The sequence below is a fragment of the Myxocyprinus asiaticus genome, chromosome 37 (genome assembly GCF_019703515.2).
Source record: "Myxocyprinus asiaticus isolate MX2 ecotype Aquarium Trade chromosome 37, UBuf_Myxa_2, whole genome shotgun sequence".
In the NCBI taxonomy this organism is placed as follows: domain Eukaryota; kingdom Metazoa; phylum Chordata; class Actinopteri; order Cypriniformes; family Catostomidae; genus Myxocyprinus; species Myxocyprinus asiaticus.
This window is the reverse complement of record NC_059380.1, coordinates 38,047,505-38,062,438: the sequence shown is the minus strand read 5'-3', so window position 1 is coordinate 38,062,438 and position 14,934 is coordinate 38,047,505.

Here is a 14,934-nt window from a genome sequence, read left to right as displayed (position 1 = left end):
CTGTTTGGTCCCTCAAACACACTTTTTTATATTAGTCTTTTCTTTCATTCATTTCTAGCTACATCTGGTTCTCCATGTCTGCACATTTGCTATTCTATGAATTACATGACTTTTAATACACTCTTGCTGCAACATTTAAGTCAGAAACTAGATTTTTACATTTTCAGAAGAAAATGCTTCTGTGCTTGCATGTGCAAAACTCGCTGTCATTATGCTAGAGTGTTGTGAGTGGTTGCCAGGGCATTGCTATGGGATTGCTAAGGTGTTCTAGGTGGTTGCTTGGTTCTCCAAATGAAAGTGCCCATCCCCAAGTCTCTATTTTGGTCTCACATCCCTCCTTCAGTATAATTTTATGGGAGTTTTTCACTGTTCAATTATAAGTCCAATCAGTTAAATAAGTAATAGCACACCTTTCCTCAACAAACCACATGATTTGAGGTATCAGTCATGTCTGTAGCACAAATTAGTTGGCTTGAAAGACAAAACTTCCTGTAGAAACGGACAGTTCTCACTAATGTTCACTAAAGTGCCCCTTGTGGCAATATTGAGAATGCAACGCATACTCGCGTTGTGTTATGAGTTGGAATCTGACACATTTGGGAATGCAACTATGCACGAAATCGAGCTAGCATAGCTAGAAGCGTCTGCGTTCATTTACTTGCTTAGAGTACGTTTTGCCCTTTATAGTAAAAAGTTGGGACAGTCAAATGTTTACCACTGTGAAACATCACCATTTCTTCTAATAACACTTATTAAGCATTTAGGCACTGAAGACACAAGTTTGTTAAATTTAGAAAGTGGAATTTCCCCCCATTCATCCATTATGTAGGTCTTCAGCTGCACAATTGTACGGAGTCTTTGTTGCCGTATTGTGCGCTTCATAATGCACCACACATTCTCAATTGGAGATGTTCAGGACTGCAGGGAGGCCAATCTAGCACCCGCAATCTCTGCTTATTCAGCCAGTATGTGGTTTGAAGTTGTCCTGCTGGAAAATGCAGGGATGTCCCTGGAAAAGACGGTGCTTGATAGCAGTATATGCTGCTCTAAAATTTTTACATATCTGTCAGTATTAATGGTTCCCTCACAGATGTGCGAGTTACACATGCCATGGGCACTGACACACCCCTGGCCCATACAGACACTGGCTTTTGGACCTGATGCTAAATATAGCTTGGATGGTCCTTTTCCTCTTTGGCCCGGAGAACATGATGGCTGTTTTTGAAAAACTTTTTGAAACGTGGAATCATTGGACCAAAAAACACGGGTCCACTGTTCTACTTTCCATCTAAGATGAGACCGAGCCCAGAGAAGTTGGCAGTGCTTCTGGACAGTGTTGATGTATGGCTTCTGCTTTGCATAGTACAGTCTTAACTTGCATCTGTGGATGCAGCGGGGCGAATGGTGTTGACTAACAAAGGTTTACTAAAGTTATCCCAAGCCCGTGTTCATGATATCCATTGCAGATGAATGATGTTTTTTAAGTCAGGGATGTCTGAGGGATCAGAGATTACGCGCATTCAGAAGTGGTTTTCGTCTTTCCCTTTATGCACCAGATTCCTTAAATCTTTTAACTATATTGTGCACTGTAGAGGGTGAAATGCCCAAAATCCTTCCAATTTGTCTTTGAGGAACATCAACTCAAAGTGCTGGATTATTTGCTGAAGCATCTGTTGGCAAATTGACAAGTCTCGAATGATCCTTGCTCTTGAAGGACTAGGCTGTTTTTGGAGGCTCCTTATATACTATGACACGATTGCCTCACCTGTTTAACATCTCCCGTTTCACATTGCCTTGTTATTTTAACTCATCAAATTGTTATTAGTCTTAAATTGCCCGTCTCAATTTTTTTGGAGCGTGTTGCAATCATCTGATTTGAAATTACTGTACATTAAAAAAACAAAGTTAATGTGTAGTTGTATTGTTTTCAATTTAGCAAAGGGTGAATATAATTTACAAATCACTCATTTTTGTTTTTATTAGCATTTTTCACACTGTCCCAACTTTTTTGGAATTGGGGTTGTACACTCCATTTGACCGTGCACACATACACAGGCCACCGTTTATGTAGACGTCTTGCACTATTTTGTGAAAGCAACTGCCCAACTGTTGCCACCTGTTGCCATAAGTGCAAACAATTCCAGGCGCATGCACAGACTTTGCGTAGAGTTTGCGTGGTTTAAAAAATTTGCATTCAGTCATCCTGTACGCATATGTTAGAATCAGGGCCGCATTAACGCAGAGCCTTACCTGGGCTGAAGCCCCAGGGCTCCTGGCTGCAGGGGGGCCCCCAACTCCCAAACGTTCCACTTCAACCCAAAATTTCTTCAAATCAGCTTGCATTTCAGGTCTCCCGCATTCAGATGCATTTGAATGGGAGTGAAAAGAGGTGAAGTGTAGTGACCGCCCCTTTAAGTGTTAGCAACAGTAATAGTGATGCCTTAACCAACATTACTAATTAGACTTGAGTTGTTAGACAGATTAAAGGTTTTCATATTCTAACTGTGAAAACTTTTAACTGTGTATACCTAGAACTATATAATTTAAATGATATTTACGACACACACTAAAGTTATGTGTTATGAGGGTGTATTTGTAGATTAGTTCCTTTTGGGATGTTCCTTAAGGCAGCGTTCTTTTCAGTGAAATCATATGACTGATAATGTTCTGTACTCTATTTACACCTTTATAAGGTCTCCTCTCTCTCTCTCTCTCATTTTTCTCTCCATCTCTTTGTTTATTTATCTTGGCAGAATTCCAGGTATTTTCCTTCCTTCTCTTCATCCACTAAAATGTGTTCCCAGTGGCCCTCCCCTGATTCTGATTGTGTTGTTAAGCAACCTGAGATCTTGCGTTGACCTGACTAATCAGAACCCTCGTTTATTTTTGAATGTGAGATACATTTTTCATTTCAGCTCAGCATTTAGATTCATTTTCATAGTTTTCGTAGATGTCACTGTAGATGTATACTCTGTTGTTATCTTTATTTGCATGATCCCATCAAAGATACAGTGACTCTGGATAACCAGTTGGTTTTGAAGGAGCTTAGAGGATAGGAAATCATTCAATGGTTTTCCGAGCCTCCAAAGAAAAGATTTAATATTTGTTTAGTTAAGAATATACATCCATCACATCACAACACATTGGCATGTGATGGTGGCAACACAGCTATTGGTGACTGTGGAAGTGTGTGGCGAGAATAAAGACTGCTGTTGCTAGGTGATACATCTGCACCTGTTACATGTCTATTCATCACTAATGCTCTTATCCATATTATTGCTAAACTAGTGGTCATTTCTTCAAATGTCTTTGTAAAATATCCGTACTGACAGAGCTTATTATGCGCTTGATAGTATTGTTCGGGTGTCTAGTTGTGATATCATTCCAAGATATATGTACAGTATAGCAGTGTGTTTTGTATATTATTCATGATTGTTTAAGATCTGCATTGAATGGTATGGATGGTCCATAATAGCAATAAATATGGCAAAAGACAGTACACTGTTAAGAACAGGTCAAAAATGGTCATATTTCACCCCAAAAAGAAAGAAATTATATTGGTATCACTTCACTATAAGGTTCTATTTTTTAACATTAGTAAATGCATTAGGTATCATGAACTAGCAATGAGCAATATATTTTTACACATTTATTAATCTTTGTTAGTGTTAGTTTAAATGATAAAACTGTTCATTGTTAGCTCATGTTAGTTCATAGTACATAAAAAAAATTAACATATAAAAATTGTAATGTTTAAAATGTATTAATATATGTTGAAATAACATTAACAAAGATTAATAAGTGCCGTAAAAAGCATTGTTCATTAATAGTTCATGTTAACTAATGTAGTTAAATAATTTTGACGAATACAATATGATGTTAACCTTATTTTAAAGTGTTAACATTATGTAACATTTAAAGGGATAGTTCACGCAAAAATGAAAATTCTCTCATCATTTACTCACCTTCATGCCATTCCAGATGTGTATGACTTTCTTCTGAAGAACACAAACAAGATTTATTGCAGAATAACTCTGCTCTGTAGCTCTCTCATTCACATTCAATGTAAGTGAATGGTGGCCAGAGTTTTTAAGGTCCAAAAAGCACATAAAGGCAGTGTAAAATAATCCATAAGACTCCAGTGGTTAAATCTATATCCTCAAAAGCAATATACTGGGTGAGAAAAAGTCCTTTTTACTATAAATCTCTCCTTTCACATTCTTCTTTTGTTTTTGCCGATTTGTATTCTTCGTGCATATCACCACCTACTGGGTAGAGAGCAGCATTTATAGTCAAAAAAAACAAACAAAAGGACTTAAATATTGATCTGTTTCTCACCCACACCTATCATATCACTTCTGAAGACATGGATTTAACCACTGGAGTCTTATGGATTAATTTTATGCAGCCTTTGTGTGCTTTTTGGAGCTTCAAAGTTCTGGCCACCATTCACTTGCATTATATGGACATAAAGAGCTGCGATATTCTTCTAAAAATCTTAATTTGTGTTTTACAGAAGAAAGAAAGACTTACACATCTGGGATGGCATGAGGTTAAGTAATGACGAGAGAACTTTCAAAGCCTATTTTTTAGGACCTTTAAGGCTTTTGCATTGTGACATTAATTCTCATTTCATAAATCATTACTGATTATTATATATATATATGATATATTACATTACTTAAGTATTTATACTAATGGTATATTTGTTGTACTGCCTTTATGTAATGCTGATTTAAATTAAAAATAAATCACATTACTTAAATTTGTATATGTTAACACTAGTTAATGCACTTATGAACAAACAATAAACAGTTGTTTTTATAAATTAATAAATGCTGTTAAAAATTATCTTCGTTATTTATGATACCTAATGCAATTCCTAATGTTAACAAATAGAACATTATTTTAAAGTGTAGCTGACAGTTTTAGTAATGAGAATCTAATGAGAATGTCAACTGAGAATAATAGGGATTACAAACAAACTCAAAAGTAAAATGTGCAATACAGCAATGAGAATTTAGGTGGAAATGTGTTAAGTTGTCATGAAAATGTCAAAAAGTTAAAAAAAAACATTTTACATTTTCACAAAACAAGATTTCACAGACTGTAGAAGTTCAAACTTGTTGATTAGACCTAAAAGTTCCAAGCATCCCTTTACGTCTCCATCTTCACTTCTGCTTTGCATTGCACATTTAGGTGCTAGTACAGTTGTTAAAGGAATATTCTGGGTTCAATGCAAGTTAAGCTCAATGGACAGCATTTGTGGCATAATGTTGATTACCACAAAAATTAATTTAGACTCGTCCCTCCTCTTCTTTAAAAAAAAGCTAGAATCGAGATGAAAGTGAGGCACTTACAATAGAAGTGAATGTGGCTAATTTTTGGAGGGTTTAAACACAGAAATTTGAAGCTTGTAATTTTAAAAAAGCACTTACATTAATTCTGTTAAAACTCTGTTAAAACTGTCGTTTTAGGGTTTGTTGTCATTACATCATCATGGCAATGTTGTAAAATTGGCTTTACACAGAAAAGGTTTGTAAGTGATTTTATCACACTTAAATCATGTTTACACGTATACTGTTTATGTCTTGAGGCTATACTTTTGAAACAGTGAGTATTTTAATGTTGAATGAAATTGGCCCCATTCACTTCCATTGTAAATGACTCACTGTAACCTCGATTTTTGCTTTTTTTAAAGAAAAGGAGGGACGAGTCCAAATTAATTTTTGTGGTAATCAATATTATGCCAAAAACACTGTCGATTGAGCTTAACTTGTTTTGAACTCTGAATATTCCTTTAAATGTTTTTTTATGAGTGCATTGTAGGCATACAATTTGGTCCAGTTATGAGCTTCCCAAAATTATGGGATTCTTTGTAAATTGTCTTACTAGACATCCAGGTTCTTGTGTGATGTGTAAACCGAGATGATTTAGGCACTGGTTATGAAAGGGTTAACTGAAACCCTGCCCCCGAGAAGCTCTAATTACTTTCATCCAGTCACAGGAAGTATGTTTGTGAAAGATTACAGGAGCCTACCATTTTCCTGACCATGTGGAGGGTTTCATTCTGTGCTCTCATTTCAGAAACCAAAGTTGGTTTACCCTTAGCCACAAATTACCTCATCGTGCATATTTGGAGTTTGAAGCAGAAGATGGCTACTGATGTGTTTCTGTTCCTTTCTTTCTCCTATCATTCTTTGTTTTTTTCTCTTTCTGAATCTTTCTAGAACTGCATTCCATCCCCCAGTCAGGCCTCTATGTCTGTATCTCTTGTCTCAGCTGCGTTTGCTGTGCAGATGGTTCTTTGTTGGAGCTTCACAGAGGTCAGAGTGGCCTAACACAGACAAGTAAACCCCATCACATCGACTTTAGCTGTCCCACAACCCTCTGCTTGCATTGACTGCAGAGTTATACAACTTGTTTAAGGGAGCACCAATTGCTCAAACTTGGAGTTAGGGATTGGAAAAACCCCTAAGCCCCAAGTATTAAACTTCAGCACATAACCCATCTCGCACCTTTTGCGCTACGGACATGAATATTACCTCAAATCCTGTGGCTTATTGAGAAGGTTGCTATTACTTTTCATAGCGATCAGACGTATGATTTTCGCTTCACAGACGATAAATGGGCGAAAACCTTCCATACACCTAAGCCATATCTAGAGACAAGACTTGGGGGTGGGTTCTTTTGCAACCTGGTCTCATAGAAACGCATTATTATACCTACATTTTTGCTAAATTACTTTACACGTCTCGCCTTATCTCATTAAATTTATGTGAAAATTACAACACTTTTGCAATTCAAAATTTACGTGCTGTATAACATGTTTAGCTGCAGTTTTCCAGTGAAATGTCCAGCTGGGTGCGCCAAAAGCAAGTTTTAAGATGAATATTAGATTTTAGATGGATGTTTTGATTATTAAAACACACCTCCCTAACCAAAAACTTTTGCCTGGGCCTAACCAATATAATGAGACATTAAAAAAGATATCCTTAGCTAATTAATGCCTAAACCTAACCAATTATTTTTTTAAATACAGAAGCGAAATGAAAAGCACATTTTCTGAAACAACTACATCATTTTGTGTCGCTTTTATAAGTTTGAGTTCATGGGTGGACTTGAACCATGGTCTTCCGACTCAAAACCAAAGCTCCATGACATGAGCTACTGCGCAAGTTAATCATCTTGAAATAAGTGTATGTAGGTGGGTCTGTAATACAAGCGTTAAAATGTATAGTTTTTCAAAAGATGCGTTAGAGTAAAATTGTGTCGATATCATAAAATAGCAGAGTATGAGTAGTAGAGAGAAAAATGAGTATTTATAATTCATAAAAGTCATGATTTGTGTAAGTGAATAAAACACGTATAACATGTTTTGCAAAAATGTATATAAAGTTACGTTTTCACTATGTTTTCACAGGTTGTCACCTTCTGGTGAAGTGAACACTAGAGGCGAAACAGTAACAATAACTTTTATTCCCTTTCACACAAATCACGAGTAAAACTGCAGATTATCAGTTCATAAACACTGACTTGTCACTCTGTTTCTCACACAATGCTAACTTTTGATATAAAAACACTTTAACTATAGCGCATGACTTGTAAGGTGACGTTTTAACATTTGCATTACATAAGCAACTACATTTACAAGCTTGTTCAAGAGTGATCAAATCGTGTGGTAACTCGCTTCAAAGTGTTGCGCTTCAAAGGACTGGGGTACAAGTCCTGAAGAGCATGTGAGTTGAGACATGAACCAAAAGTGTCATGGAAGCGTCACATTTTCTTTCAGCAATTGTGCTTTTCATGTCACATTTGCTTTTTATGATGCTTAGGTATAGGTTTAAGGTTTGGGGGAGGTCGGTTTTGTTGATTTAAAACTCGTTAGAGCTTTAACCTCAAAAACCTCATCTGTTCTGGAGAACATTTAAGATCAGGCTGCTCTTTTGATTTAAGCCAATAAGAAAAACCCAGAACACCCAAGGGACCATCTACCAGTGCTCTAGAAACCACCAAGCAACCTCATAGATATACCATTGTAACCACCTACAACACCCAAGAATCAATGCGATGAGATTTGCATGAGCATGCACTATTCATTCAAGCATTTTTCTTTAAATTTATATGTATTTTAACCTTTAACCTTCAAGCAGTTCCATGTAGATACAGTAGAGAGGGTATCTGTTCATATAACATACTGTATTATGTAGTATGTCACAGTTGAACACTGTGTAGTGTGCTTTAAGCAGCTGCAATGTATAAAGGTTCCTTGCATGCATATATACAGTAGCAGATAATGTTCTTGTGAGTTACTTTTGGAATTAATCCAACATTGGTGCTGTCAGTACTCTCTCAAAAAAACTCTGTTCCTACATGTTTCAGATGAGCACAGCTTGAAATTTAAAGATAATGTAATTGGTAATGTACAAAGGTCTCATTGTATGTTTGAGCTTGTATGTTAAAAATGATTGCGCTGGGAGAAAGCTGATCTCTCACATCAAATCCAGTGGAGAAAATGTCAGCTGCAGCTTGAAGAGAAAATGCTAATTTGCCATCTGGATTATGAGGCATTTGTTTTAATTCCCTTGTGTAACCTTCTGCTGCAAATTAAATGCTATTCTGGAACCCCGTACAGATCTGGTGGGATACAACCTCATTGGTCACAAGGCCAATTTCTTTTCAAACTGTTAAAATATCCAGTGCTGTTAAAAGATAGAGCAACTGGACAGTACCGTACTCATGAGTTAAGACTTAAACATGTAAACATTCAGCATCCACATGTAAGAACATGACGACTTGGCTACAACCTGCTAAGATCTACATACTGTCAGAAAACTGTCTATGAGGAGTGGCTTTGGTGGTGAGATCATCCTCCTGAATATGGGTGAAGAACAGCCGTGTCTACTGTAAGTGATCGCAGGTAAGGAGGAATTAGATGGGAGGGGACCGCTTAGAGGACCCTCCCTGTGGTGAAAGAATGGAAATTTCCACCAGAATGCTATTAGTGATGTGTGCAAGTAATCAAGACTCTTAGACCAGAAAATAAGGATAGTAGTAAAACCAGACACAACAAAAGAATTAACTTATGTCAACAACTTCATTCAGTAGCCTGCTTTATTGTACTATGGCTAATGCTCATATTTAGAAATGCCTAACCCTAAGAATTAAACTTAGGTGCACAACTTATCCCGCGCTGTTTGTGCTACGAACGTGTATAATACCTGAAATGTGTGCTATTACTTTTCTAAGTGATCAGACTAACGATTTTATCCCTGTTGGGGAGTAACTAGCTAAAAGTAGTGACGCTACTAACTTAGTTCAATTTTTAGTAGTGTGACAGTAGCTCCGCTGTTTGCAAAATATTGTAGGTTTTCCAATAACAAACCTCAATTTCCAATGAGTAGCAGTGTAGGGTAAAAATAAGTCTTACCTCAAATGTTTTTTACCTCAAAAAATGTTGACACTACTGTGGTTTAAAAAATGCATGTTGCTATCACAAAGCTAATTAAGGACTACAACTACTATGAGCATGGGAGCTGCATGCTTTATGAAATGGACGACTGTTGTAGTCCTTATTTAGCGACGGGTTAGCAACATGCATTTTTTAAAAGACGCAACAGCTTCAAAATCCACAATTGTGGTATGACTGTGTGTAGAACAAAACATGAAAGTCTCAAGTAATTTTCAGCACAGATCTTATTTTACCTGAAATTTGAAAATCCCAATTCTTAAAAACCCATAGGAAATTCCTGTGGGAACTCATGGTGAATTAGCCTTCTGGGTTTGCCTACAAATTGATGTCACGGCTGAACAGTTCTGTTGCTGCTTTGTATCACTATATTTTGACAATGATATATAAAATAGGATGTTTTCTATTTTTATTAGATTATATTTAGTATAAATTAATGTGTTCGTTTTAATATTGGCAACCTAATGCCACCATAAATGCCACCATTTTTTATTTCCGCAATTAGTAATTCGGCTGCAGAAATAAATAACATCATCTGATAGTTAAAATCTTTTTATGAATCTCTATCTTCTTTAATATATACTTTTTTTTGAATAGCTCTGAAGTTACTTTTTGTTAGTAACTCGTACTGTAGCTAACTGGATATATTAAAAATTGTAGCTTGCTTGTAGTTTAACTACTTTAAGTTGTGAGTAGCTTGTAACTTGGGAAACTACAGATTCACAAGGTCACTTCTGCATGTGCAAGCACCACTCTTTTTTCCCTTTTTTTATGTAAAAATCTAGTTTTATGGTAATTTTAGTTAATTTGGGTTCTATTTAACTGCCCATTCTCTGTAATTCATTCAACTACACCTTACAGTTTATTGTTATGTTAACTGCCATTGCAGGGGACACACTTCCAGCATGCCTCACTGAGTGTGACTATTCAGCATGGGGGTTAAGTGGACACATTCCAAAGCATCATCCCCTATTAGAAAGTCTGTGCTTAGATGGAGGACACAAAGAACTGACCCCCGAGTTTTACAGTGTGCACACATAGGCTAAATGAAAGACACAAATAAAGATTGTTGGGACACAAGTGCAGGTTAAATGTGACTGACTGAGAAATTTTGAAGATATGATGCTACAGCACATAGCAAATTTATTGTCATCAATATTATAAACAGGAAAAAAAATTAAGAATAGAAGAAATGTACAGTGGTCCCAAAAAGTATCTGGACATGTAAGCAACATGCACACAAAAAAGTCATGTATGAATGACACTGCATTAGTCAAAACCAAGGGCGTTACAGCCAGGGGGGACGTGGGAGACACGTTCCCCGCACTCTTTAAAAAAGGTGATTTGGTCCCACACACTTTTCCAAGCTAAACCCATACTGAGTCCAAATAGTGGATTTGTATACAGTATTCTTTGTGTTTTGTTACTTTGGGCTGACTGAGCAACCATCCAGCCAATCACAGGTGAGTTTCATGAGCCAAAACAACCCTTACATAGCAGGCCGTCAGTTAGACAGTCTTATCAACGCAGCTCCATTCATTTCTATAAAGTCGCTTTCAACAATGCTCATTTATCCATGATTTTATTGGCATTGATGTTGATCTAAATTAGTAATCTAGAGATGATGAACACACAAACGAGAGTTATTTATCGGTATATCGTTCTTGTTTGGCAGCATTACGTGAAATGCACTGAAGAAAACAAAGACAATTCTTCTTTTAAGCACACATTGTAAGTGGAGTTTATATCAGCGCATGAGTCTTCAAGTTATGCTTTTCACATTATGTTTGTGAGGTAATAGTTTGATTGGTTCTTTTTGCCAATTTAAGCAGATTACTGGATCTGTGTTAAATATGTAAAGTTATTTTTAATATCAGCTCCTGGTTTTTACCTCTATGTTGGTGTGGTCAACAAACTGTAAGATATAAGATAGATCTGCTGTGTTCTTAGAAGACATGCATTTTACTGAAGTCAATCGATATGTAGACATGCTTTTTTATACATGAAAGCGTACGGATGTTATTGGAACTCATAATAATATAAGACTATTATTGTTGTCTTTTGATAAAATTCATGCTCAACAGCTCACAATCTGTAGGGAAATGATAGATTTGCTTTGTTCTTATAATGCTTATAAACCTCTACTAAAGTCTCTTTGTAGGACTGTAGACATACAAATTTTAGGATACAAATTTTCTTTTGATCATTGATTTAGTGACTAACTCATTTCACACAAGACATCAACCGGTGGCATCACCAGAAATGGTCACTGAATCATTAAATGGATCTGAATGAATTTTGGTGAACATAGTCAAAGCACTTGAGCCACAGTGCACAAGCACAGAGTAAAAAATAAAATTGTGCACATGCACAATTGGCATTATTGTAACTGATTAAATAATTTATTCAGGACCAGCTTGTGCTCAGTCTTTTATTGTCATGTGTGAAACAGAAGCAAGTGCTCCACAAGATGCCAATACAAGTTAAGCTCAAACAGCATTTGTGGAATAATGTTGATTACCACAAAACTAAATTTTGACTCGTCCCTCCTTTTCTTAAAAAAATAAAATAAACTCTGGGTTACAGCAAAGACTTTCTAGCTAGTCAGTCCGCTGTCGGCCATCTTTGGAACGCTCTCGGGAGGCTATTTCCAGTCATGCCAATGCAGCTCCTATCTACTTGGGGAAGCTCTACTTAATGGGGAAAGACCGAAATCTCAAAAACAGTTGGTCAAAATTACGATCAAAGAACATATTTCAAATCAGCAATAAAATCTGACAATACTGGTATCATAAATTGTGATTCTTTACCTCATATTATGCTAAAAAACGCAATTTTCTCTGCTTGTATAGCTAATGCGCATGCGAGTTAGCGAGTTGATTGACAGGCGATGTCTGTATCTAAAAGGTGATTGGCTCTTTTACCTGTAAGGCAGGACTTTCTTTCTACAACCATTGACCATTGGCTGCAGTTGGGCATTCTAATTCCTCCCATTCATTTAAATAGAAGTGGCCCATCTCTGTTAAATAATCTCTGGTTACAGTTAGACACTTACAATGGAAGTGAATGGGGCCCAATCCATAAGTGTTAAAATACTCACTGTTTCAGAAATAAAGTCACAAGATGTAAACGATATGTGTGATAACATGATTTTAGAGTGATAAAATTGTTTACTAACCTTTTCTATGTAAAGTTTTACAATTTTAGAACTTTGTTGCTATGACGAAATAACGCTGTAAACCCTTAAAGGTGCACTCAGTAAGTTTCTGTTCACATTGTCTTGGACTTACACTGACACCTAGTGGTGTGGATGCAGCATCATTCAAACTCAATAGTTTACATTTTCAAATGCCATTGTAGAAATTAACTATTCACAGCCAGCCAGATTAAATCAAATGAAAGGATGGTTACTGAGATTAAGCGAGTAGTACTCGGCTGGTTATGTGATTTTAAAATGGCAGCCCCCATGTGCAGACCCTCTCCATGTAGAATAAAACAACTTTTATAAGGTTACTGATATGACTAGAGTCTTCATATCATATGAGTGGTTATAATTTTAGACATATGTTACAAAATTATAATTCATCTCTTTAGAAGTAAAACTTTTAAAATTAGGAGAAAATGACTGTGTGCAACTTTAAATGATGGTAAAAAAGTCAATTTATTTCTAAGAAATACTCTAGCAACATTTGTTTTGTTTTCTAATGCAATAAAATTCCAAACAATGTTAAGCATATCTTGCATGTCCTAATACTTTTTGGGGCCAATGTAAATGCATGAATTGTTTTGTAAAACATCTGCCTTCATATGCTGATGTAAAACTGACAATACTGCTCTTCTGACCCCTTGCAGGGATTGCTTTCTATGTGTAACATACTGGCAGGCTGAAGACAGGGACAGATGGAGACGAAGTAGCTGAAGTGTGAACCCAAGTGCAGTTTATTTACAGTGCTTGTAACGGAACAAAACAAGCATAAATGACTTGACTAAGAACCAGATAGAGTTACAACCAACAATACTCGATGAGGGACTATAGCAAACAAGAGGGCTTAAATACACTGATAAGGGAAAAACATGACAAAGACAACCAATGACAAGACTAAACTAGTAACAAGATAACAAAAGTATTAAACAGGAACCAATAACAGAACAGAACTGATAACAAGTTAACAACATAATGAACCAACAAGAACAAGACACATGAACATGAACATGAGGAAAACAGGATTTCACATGAAAGGACAAGGAACACACAGAACTACAAACTAAAAGTCTCTAAACTTAACCTAGTGACCTCTAGTGGCCTCTAGGGCCAATGTCCCAAGTGTTACACTATGTGGTTGATTTCGCCAGGTGCAATAGTGTAGTCTAGGGCATACGCAGAATTTTGCGTATGCCCACCTAAAATAAGTGATGATATGTATGGCTGCCAGAGCAACGAGTAGTGTTTTGACCCAGATTTGTGTTTTTTTTTTAAGTGTACATGGAGCAGTGGGAGAGCAACCGATAGCACAGGCAAGACAGACAGTCCGACTAAGCTGATCCACCAATCAGAACATTCATTTCAGACGCAATTGGACATTTGCTAACCAATCATATTTTCGGTTTCAGTAAGGGGCAGGACATTTCCAGCGTCTAATGCTGAGGCACAAGCATCCCTAGAGTAACCATAATTTACATTGTAAATTTATTTCCCTGCTAAGGTGCCGTTTACACGACAACATTTCCAACAAAATACGGAAAACTTTTTATGTGTTTTGGCTGTTCGTTTACACGACAACGGCGTTTTGGGGCCTGAAAACGCAAACTTTTGAAAACAGGTTTCAAAGTGCAAGTTTTTGAAAATGATGCCGTTATCGTCTCCTTGTAAACATACAAAAACACGAATTTGTGAAAACGATGACGTCATGCGCACGCGTATTACGCGTTCAGTCTATATGCATGCGCGCGAGTACTTCAAAACAACGCGCGAGACATTCATAACTACAATCGCGGACTACAGGACTGTGTTTGTGCTGCTCAAGATTTTGAGTTTATTGATGCTTCTCCAGCAAGTAATTGTATTAATAAAGCAACCTCATCGTCCGTCCAGACAAAATTGCTCGATGCTTTCACCATCTTCATTGTTTGTATTCACCGCTCTGTGGAAGAATGCTTATGTGCGCAGGCGCGTAGTGTTTCTTTACAAAGTGACATCGCCAACTACTGGCCTGGCATGCATAATACAGAGTTTTTAGTCATTTAGTCGCGGATCCGTGTGAACGGGGATCGTTTTGACAATGTTGTCGTCTGTACGTGAAACTTTTCAAAAACACAAAGGAAAAACTTTTCGGTTTTTAGTACATCGTTGTCGTGTAAACGTACCCTAAACGTATATATATATATATATATATATATATATATATATATATATATATATATATATATATATATATATATGTATATATAAACATTTAAATTTAACT